Source organism: Arvicanthis niloticus, chromosome 4 (genome assembly GCF_011762505.2).
Source record: "Arvicanthis niloticus isolate mArvNil1 chromosome 4, mArvNil1.pat.X, whole genome shotgun sequence".
NCBI classification, from domain to species: Eukaryota; Metazoa; Chordata; class Mammalia; order Rodentia; family Muridae; genus Arvicanthis; species Arvicanthis niloticus.
This window is the reverse complement of record NC_047661.1, coordinates 66,881,687-66,891,853: the sequence shown is the minus strand read 5'-3', so window position 1 is coordinate 66,891,853 and position 10,167 is coordinate 66,881,687.

The window sequence follows — 10,167 nt, the reverse complement described above, 5'->3', positions numbered from 1 at the left end:
GGTGGGATAGGAGGTTTCTGGGTGGTGGGAGGAAGTAGGCTAAGAGGATAAAATCTGAAATGTAAATACTACAACCAATTTTAACAAGCGGGGGGAAAAAAAGTCTTCAGAACCAACATCTTTAAAAAAAAAAAAATGTCAGCCCCCTAGGGGTGGGAAATTTTTTTTTTCTTGATACTAAAACGTGTTCTGAGAATTGTATATTGCAGAATACACAGCCTTGGTGTATCTACTCATCAAGCATACTGAGCAGACCTGCCCAAACCTCTGATGTCCTGGAATTCCATCTGGATTCAGTGAGGACACAGCATTAGAGGCTTATCAACTTACTCTTCCCCCCAACCCCTCTTCTAAAATCTCAACGCCCTTAATCAGCATGAAGAAGTTAAAGAAGAGTCAGCGCCCCTATTCCCTGAGCTTGGGGACTAATGTGGTTAATAATGGTCTGTCTTTCTAGGGACAAGTAGTGGTTTTGTTGGAACAGGGGGGATTAGCTAGGACTTATTGCATAGCCATAACCTATTGGTAGAAATCTGTATAATTATTATCAAGATGAAGTTATAATTTCTTAAATGGTACAAAATTTACTTTGATCTCAAATTTAAGGTTTTCATTGGTACAAGCCTCTTATTAATATAAAAATGAGATGAATATTTATACGCTCATGGGCATTGTGCCTGTATAACACATTTAGGAATACAATGCCTAGACCCAGCCCTTTTTTAACCTTTTTAACTGATTTGGGACGCTTAACCTATGAGTTAAGGGACTATAGAAAATTCATATTTTTGAGTTTATTGTTAGGGTGTTTCCCATATTTTATTTAGAAATAGCTGAGAGGAGTGAACAGACAACAGTCCAGGTTACCTTACATGGATAGTTGGTTTTCAAAACATCAGAAGTCCATAGAACTGACGCTACAAATATTTATATATTAATGTTCATATTGATTAGAGACCTGTCTGCTCCTGACAGCTTCCTGTCATGGATTCTAAGAAGAAACTGAGCATCCTTGGAGTTACTCCAGTTGTGTGGTAACAGCCACTAGGCAAGAATTGCCTCTTTCCATCTACAGACAAATTACTGTCCAGAAAAGGACACACATGCAGAATAGTCGACTGATTATTTCTGCCTAGACAGAGTAATCAGTCCTTAATAATCCTGCATCACCAAGGTCTGTCAGATGATTCTGGGCCAGAAGGCTGAAGATTTGATGCTCCAACGTTTGGTAGTATAGGGGCTTTTCAGGTGTTCAGAGGTCTCTATAAATTGGCTAAGTTTTAGAAGCTATGCTTTGTGCTTCCCACAATTATAGTTAACTCAGTCATTCTGGATTTCTGATGGGGTTGAAAACTTACAGCTATTTACCATAAGAGAAAAGATTTGAGTGGATGGTCGTCAGCTGACATTCATCCTAAAGCCAGGTTCAGAACTAAATGTTTTAGTTAGGATAAATGACAGAGGTGCTGGTTAGTCAACAAAAGGATGGATGGGGTATTAGGACTATCTTGTACCTCACTGGTACAAATTGGCATAATTATGCTCTAATTGTATTTTGAGAGAAAAGTTTCATTTTAACAGGAAGGGTTATGTGTAGGAGGAGTTAAGGTAGGAGGAGTACTGAGAGGAAGAAAAGGAGTAAGAAGAGGAGAAGGAGGAGAGGAGAAGCTAGGTGATGAAAGAGAGAAAGAGGGGGGAGACAGGGAGGCAGATATTCATGTATCTCCACCAGTCAAAGATAGTTGTTATATCTAGGTTGGTCAGTGGGTTATACCTCTGATTGAACAATTCCAAACTTATAACTCTTATGATTAACATTATTTTAAAAAAATGTATAAATGCAAAAAGGAAAAGGGGGCATGGGATAGGGGTTTTCTAAGGGGGGGGAATGGGGAAAGGGGATGGCATCTGAAGTGTAAATAAAATATCTAAAAAAAAAAAAAAAAAACTCATTTGGAGCTGTTGAGAAGCACAAGAAGACCTTTCTCATCTTGTACAAAAACCAACTTAAAGTCTATAGAAACAAGGGCTGGAGAGCAATGAAGACATCTTGTTTCAGGAACCTGTCTGAAATTACACTTGCGTTTAGTCGTAATTCAGGACCAGTCCCTATGAGCTTTCCTCTGCATGTTTGCCACAACTTGTAACTATTTGTTTATATTCTTGCCATTTTCATTTCTCCCAAGTAGTATGTAGGTGCTTGTATTTGTCTTATACATTTTATATTTTGTTGAGGACTGTTAATGGGTCTTGGGAAACTCTGGACCAGTGCTCCTCAATCTTTTTTTTTTTTTTTTAAAGTGGTCATGTGGGTCTCGCCACTGGGGTGTTGGAATGATGCCAATGTGCCAACCAGGGGAGTGAAACCCTTGGGTATTAGGCTGTGTTTTTTCCTTGCCCTGGGGCGCCAGGCTTGTGCTTCTGGGATGCCAACAGGCCACTCAGGGGAAGCAACACTAAGTCTAAGATAGGATCCAATGGAGGCTGTGCGTCTCAAACTCCTGGCCACCCAGAAGCTGCTGAAAACCACAAGGAGTTGAGAATGGGACTCCCATCCTTCTGTGTACACTTGCTGGGGACTTTGAGGAGTTGGGAACAGGTCCTGAGGGCCTGGATGGGAGTGGGGGATCCAACTTAGCTCAGTGTGAGTGCCAGAAGTGTGAAGGAGCCTTCTGCAGGAAACTTGGGTGTGGCTTTGTATGATAAAGCCCCTCTCCTCATACATACATGATCCTCTTTGATGAAGGAGACAGTCCTTGTTTGTCCAAAACTGCTTTATTCATGGCAGATGAAGATGCATAAAACTTACTTAGGGTGAACCAGAAATTAAATACCTTTTGCAGAAAGGGATGCCCAGGAAGGGAAGCTCATTGACTAAACATTCTGGGCGAATTAGATACCTCTTTAGCATGGGGAACTCTAAGTTCTATATACTACATGACCCACTATCATTGTTCTCTTGGTGGGTTGTTGTGGTCACATGCTCCAGGACAGGAATCTGGTTGGGAGCTAGTTTGAACTCCTGTCATTCTCAGTTATGAGTTTTATCAGGGTTCTGAACTTTGCTACTCCCTTCCCAGTTCTTCTATATGGTGACACTGTCTGCTGCTCCATATGGTCATTCTTCTCAGACAATTTTTTTTTTAAAAAAAATCTGACCCCTTTCTCTATGAAAACTTAATACCACATATTTGCACGCATCTCAAAGCATCTTTTAGTCATTAAAAAAGAGTAAGGGGATTTTACCTTCCCAAAAGTCAACTCTGCCCATTTGAGAGTGGCATCACCCTTGATTGAATGAAGATTGACACATGAAAATAGATACTCCTCAGCAATCTGAATGCTGAACAGAAAGTAGTGGCTGTTCAAGGATACCTTTATAGAACAGAATGGTTCATGGTTGACTTCTCTGTAGCTAGCATGGCCATCAACACAAGGAAGGTGCAGATGAATATAGCTTTGACAAGCAGCATGACAAAGCCAGACTATTTCCAAATATAAATCAATGCAAGCTCACTCCATGGTCAACAGTGAACATGCTGACAATTGCTGGCAGTTGGTTTGCACAGTTGGAAAGAGATGCTTAGAAAACAATGTTCTGAACCTTATTGTCCACCTGTGGCCAAATCATCGCATCTTCTATCTTCTATTCCTGCTCTGGTTAAAAACAGCCTGTGTCTTGTTTACATTGCAGAGGGTCTGGCATTGAAAATTACCAAGCAGAGGGTCTGACATTGAAAATTAGGCTTCTAAATAGAATGGTGAGTGTTTAGTCAGGTTTTAATTTTATATAACAAATAATTTATATTGCAACAACATGCCATGTAATATTGGGAATATACTCAAGTTAAAAAAAAAGACCATCAGTTACTGAAATTCAAATGCAAACAGAAGTGATGAATTTTTTGTTTGTTAAATCTGATAATCCTTACCAAACCATTAGTTTTAATTTGCATAAACGAACTAGTGAAGGACACGTGTTAAATGGTCACTAGTGCTCCAGACTGGATTTTCTTCTGCAGCTGAAACACCAGACTGTATACTGCCCATCATCATATGCTTCCATGGGCAGAGAAGGAACCAAACCTTTAGGTTGTGTTTTGCTCAGAGAGCTGGTGATATAAGAAGGTGAGGACTAACGCCCTAAAATACTTCATCTGTGAAATACATGAAAAATGGATTTCATCTGTGGCCTGCAGAAGGGAAGTAAAGGCAGTCAACCTTTCCCAGCTCAGTCTCGCCCCTCTCAAGCGCCATGCACCTGAGAGCCGTGATGTTGGTGCCCTTCTCTCACAGCCTCCCTGTTATTGTCTCTCTGCGTAGCTGAGTTTGGATGCCTATCAAAGATGTTGAAGCTTACATTCTTCAAGTCCCATCTGGACTCTGGGGTGGGGGCTTGAGGCAGGGTTAACTCAGACTAAAGAGACTGTTAACAGTGCACGCTGAGCAAATCTCTTTACACAATGAAGAGTACAGATGTGTCTTTGTTCCCTGTCTGTCTTTCCTGCCCTCTTTCACTTCTGCTTGAACTCATTTCATACTGAGATGAGCAAAGTGACTTTTCTGATTTTTAAAACTGGAGAGAGAAAGAAAATGAAGCAGGCTCAGCTTAGCTCTTACCTCTTGATGCAAGCTGCGATCTTCAGGCTATACTTCCTGGGAACTGGAAGGAGTCTAGAATTAGCAAATTCTTAGAGAAACAAACCTTGTCACATAGGTTCACATGCACAATAAATACAAATAAATGAGCGAATACACATGTGAATATATGGATGTTTACAAGGAAAGGCTATTGATATGACCAGACCCTCTGGCTCTCAGCCTTGGGTTTTAGTCACACACCGTGACATTTTCTAGAATGAGCAGATGTTCTTGGGCTTTTAAAACTTTTTAAACTTAACTTCTGAGTTTACACCAAGGGCTTGCAGTCTTAAGAGATATGGTTTGTGATTTTAGAGGATGATATAAAGTTGTGATGATTTTGCTCAAAAGATGGTAGCTGTCTCTACACAAGCAGAATCACACTCATTGATAGAAATTAGTAAGACACAGGAATATTATAAAGGTCGCTAAATGTCCATGGAGGTCATGATAAATGTGGAGAAACAGAGTGAAGCTCACCCCTGAGCCATTGCTCAGGAATGGCTGGAATCATCTCCGAGGGTGTGGAGACACTCAACAAAGGCCCAGGAGAACCTGGAGCCACTATTTCCAGGCAATCATGGTTGAAACAGTTGAAGCACATAGCATCCTCCACACAAATTCTCTTCACTTGTGTAGGAACTGGTGATTGGGATAATATTTGGGGGCAATAAAATTTGTTGTGTGCCACAAAGTATCAAATAGGATCTAGTCCCAAACTATTGATGTTTCAGATGTCTGCTTGCACCAGCCACCCAGATCCCACCCTGTATTCATGTCCAGGGAGCAAATCAGAGGGATGACACCTGAAAAATATCTAAGGAATTATTGAGAGACATTGAAGACTAGAGTTACTTCAGATGGCCAAACAGGTCCTGTCTGTGTCCTATAGGAACTGTGCCTAATGAATCTATGGATGTCCAAAGGGCACAAGCATCAGGTAATTGTGGAGGAACACCTTGGGAAGAATTGACTCTCACTAGCCTCTTCGGGCACAGATTTTAGAAACATGCACCCCAATTTCATTTCAGTGATGGGATAGATTTCCTAACTGGAACTAATGCATGGTCATAGTGAAAATGCTCCCTAAGAGACTAGCCAGTGAGGGCCAAAGCAAACCCGAGTAGAAGGCTACAATGCTGTTCACTATCTGTTCACTATCAAGTGAGAGCCCTGTCACCAGATATGGAAAGCACTTCCTTTAAAGAAGAAGTGAAATCAAAGAAGCTTTGAATAAATTCGGTGAAGAAGAAAGTCACAGAGTCAGTGGTTTTCACTGGCCTCCATGTCAATGAACGCCCATCACCAACACTAACCTTGTGCTGTAAAGTGTTCCACAATTGACTTGAAAAGGGTTCGAGTCAACTGATACCAACTGGGCCCTGCAGCCACTAGACAGAGAATTTAGCTGCATTTCCTTCGAGGGTGAGTCTATGTCTTTGGTGGTGTGTGGAGACTGATTGCTCAGACAGCTTCAGCTCCAGCCACACCCTGAACACTTCAGATCTGAGATTTATCAAGAATAAGGAACTAGAGGTTTAGGTTATTCTGATTAGGGTCTTAGTTTATGTTCAGAATTTTTTTTTTAAAGGGATATCCAGTCTTCGGGATAATAGTAGCATATATTAATACTATAAAATGACTATTATTATGAGACTCAAATATTAGGGGAGTAACCAAGCACTTTTTGATTGGGTTTAAGGTCCACTCCTTGGGATGGAAGCCAGACCTGATACTGTTAATGAGGCCAAGAACCTGATACTATCATTCTGCTAAATAAATACAGCTATAAAATGACCCCAAATGGCACATTGCTATACCCTTCGTTAGTGCATTGGTGAATCCTTATCAGAGAAGCTTCTTGCTGGAAATGACGATTAACCTAGACACCTATAACTAAGGAAGTGAGAACCTTTGGAGCACTTCAGCCCTAAATGGATCTTCTCTGCCCCCTCCCATAAGACTTCATATGGATCTGTGAAGAAGAGAAGAAGGAAGACTATAAGAGCCAGAGGTGGTCATTTAAGGAAACTGCATTTCCAAGATACCTCAGAGCAGATGCCATGAACTCACAGAGACTGTGATAGTATGCATAAGAAGTGTACACTCTCAAGCCAGACAAAGTCCTGGCAGGGAGTATGGCACATGAGCACGAATAGCCAAGTAGTTATTCACAAATACTGGCTGCTGGAAGAGGGAAGAATCCGCTTTCTTCAGTGGAGTGACACTGAGTGAATGGAGGAACGGTTGATGAACACAAGTAGTGTATACTCTATAGTGGCTTCTTTCTCAGGACATGTATTGTTAGTTGTCCGAGTCACTGCAGAGAACCTTTTAAGTTTCATGAGTCCCCCAACCCCACTTGTCAAATTTTGTTCTTGCTTCTCATAACTGGAGTTATGAGAAAGCCACGCCTACACCTTTATCTTCCTTCCACATCAAGTTTCAGTGTTTCTGCTCTTACATCAAGGTCTTTGATCCATTTAGAGTTATCGAGATACGGGAACAGATTTTGTTTTCCTACCTGTAGATATCCCTTTTTTCCAGCACTATTTCTCAAAGAGGTTATGTTTTCTTTGCCGTGTATTTTTGACACCTTTGTCGAGAATTGGATGGCTATAGCTGTGCGGGTTTATAACTGGGTTCACTCTATTTCATTAATACACATGTCTGGTTTTGTGCCAGCACCACACTGGTTTTGTTGAGATGACCCTGTGCTATAACTTGAAATTGTTTAAGGTGATCACTGCATCACTATAGGTATCATTATTGAACGCACACACATCCACACACGCACATGCACAAAGAAGCATGCACGAGCACACACATGCACACGTGCACAGACACATCCTGGATCTTTTGAGCATCTTTATTAATTTTAAATTTGTTTTTTCTAGTTTTGTTAGGAATGAAATTAGAATTTTGATTGGGATTGTATTGAGTCTGTATGTTACTTTTGAAGAATGGTCATTTTCATAATCTTAATTTTTCCAGTTCATGAGCATGGAAGAGCTTTCCTATATCTGAGTGTTTTGCTCATCTTTTTCTTCAGTGTGTTAAAGCTGTCCTTATAGAGGTCTTTTGCTTCCTCAGTTAGATTTGCTGCAAGGCAGTTTCGAAGTTGTTGTGAATGGTACTGCTTCACTGCCTTCTTCCTCAATGTTTGTCGTTAGTGTAGGAAGGCCACTGATTTTCTAAGAGTTTTCTGATGCTTTAGGCTCTATTCTGTATGTATAGAATTATATTACCTTCAAATAAGTATATTTTAACTTCTTTCCTGTTTATATTTTATTTTCCTCATTCGTCTTATTGCTCTAGCTAAGACTGAGTACTGTGTTGAATAGAGTGGAAAGTGGCCATCCTTATCTTGTTCCTGATCTTAGTGACAATTCTTTGAGTGTTTCTCCATCTTTCCTGGTGTTGGGAACAGACTCTTCCTATACACTTACTACGCTGAGGTAAGTTTCTTGCATACCTAATCTACTCAGAGTTTCTATCATAAAGGAACATTGGAAAGAGATTTCTGTCCTTTAGCTAATTTGTGTGATTTATTACATTTATTGCTTTGTGAATGTTAAATCACCTGAGTTCTTGGAATGAAACCAATTTAATCATGGTGAATTTCACTGCTTATGTGTTCTTAAATTTAAAAAAATGTTTTACTGTAATTTTTTAAAATGCCATTGTTCATAGGCAGATTGGTGTGTAGTGTGTGTGTGTGTGTTTATCTGGTTTTGTTATCAGAGTAATATGGGCTTTGTAAGTGGAGTTTAGAAACATTTTTTTCTTTTGTGTTTTATGGAATAATTTGAGAAAGATTGCTGTTTAGTCTTTAAAGTTTTGGTACAGCCCTCAGTATGCCATCTGGACTTGGACAGATTTTGGTTGGTGTGGTGTTATTACTGCTTCTGTCTCATAAATTGAGGTAGGTTTCTATAAAATGCTACGTGTCATCTTAGCTTAACTTTCGTAGGCCTTAAGTGTTTAGAAATATGTTCATTTATTTTCAAATTTTCAAGTTATGAGATTTATAAGTTTCCAAGATATATTCTTATGATTTTTTTAATTTCCTTGGAATTGTGATAATCTTCCTCATTTCATCTGTAATTCAGTTTCATTAATTTCCTTTCTCACCTTAAGTGTTTCTTTTCATACACTACTTTGGGAGTCTGGCTTACTCTCAATTTTCCGAGTCCCTAACTTCTCCCTTAGAACTGCTTTCATTGCATTCCGTAAGTTTTGGTATATCATTCAATGAATGTTTATCACACTCTTGGAGTTTTAAATTTTCCTTCTTGATTTCTTCAGTGACCTGTTTTTCCTCTAACAGTTGGTTGTTTAATCTCCATGAAGTTTTGTGATTTCTGTAGTTTCTCTTATTATTGATTTCTAGTTTTATTCCATGGTGGCCAGATAGAAGAGAAGAAGCTATTTCAAATGTTATAAGTTTCTGAGACTTACTTTGCATTCTACTATATGATCTGTTTTATAGAAAGCTTCATGGAATACTGAGAAAAATGTGCATTCTTCAGTGTCTTGACGGAATGCTCCCTATGTTGGCGTCTGGGTTCCATTCAACCCAGGGTGCCATTGAGTAGGATGTTTTTCTCTATTCCTGTTGGAATGATCGGTCTAGTGGTGAGAGTATATTGAAATCATCCACTACCACTGTGTTGGGATTAATCTAGAAGTTTATAAATAGTAATTCGATGAAACTGGATGTTCCTAAAGTTGGTGTGCATTGAGAGGACCATAAGAAGCCCCAAGTGTGTGGAATCCTGAATGAATGTTTGTTGTTGATATGCAATGGCTATATCAATGATCCAGCCTCGTGGAAAAATGGCAAAGCCTTCTCCTCAGGGTCAGGCTTAGAGGGATGGCAAGGCTTCCATGTGCTGTGGCAGTGTGTGTTTAAAATGTCAATGTCTCTGCTGGGTGTGGTGCTTTAATCACAGCACTCGAGGTGGAGGTGGAGGCGGAGGCAGGCAGAACTCTGTGAGTTTGAGGCTAGCCTGGTTTGCAAAGAGAGTTCCAGAACAACCATGGCTATACAGAGAAACACTGTCTCAAACCAACCAAACAAACAAACAAAACAACAACAACAACAAAAACACCCAACCAACCAACTAAACAAACATAAAACCAAAAGAATTTTAATGTCTCATTGATGGGTTGTTCCTTTAGTCAATATAAAGTGTCTTGTTCTTGTTTTTAATCTTGTCTGACCAGCTTTGGTTTGGAATCTATCTAATTGTAGTATTGTAGATCCTGCTTGTTCCATTGCCCTGAAATAATTTTTTCCATCCTTTTACCCTAAGGTGGTATCTCTTTTAGATGGTAACAATTGAATGGATCCTGTTTCTAGGCATAATGTGTAGTAGTCTATGTCTTTTATCTTGAGAACAGAGATTACTCATATTCACAGTTATTATTGAGAAACCTGTTCCTTCCTATTGTTTCACTGAGTTTGTAGTGTCTGGTGTTTGTTTTCCCAATCCTCGTTCACTTAACTATTGCTCCAACATA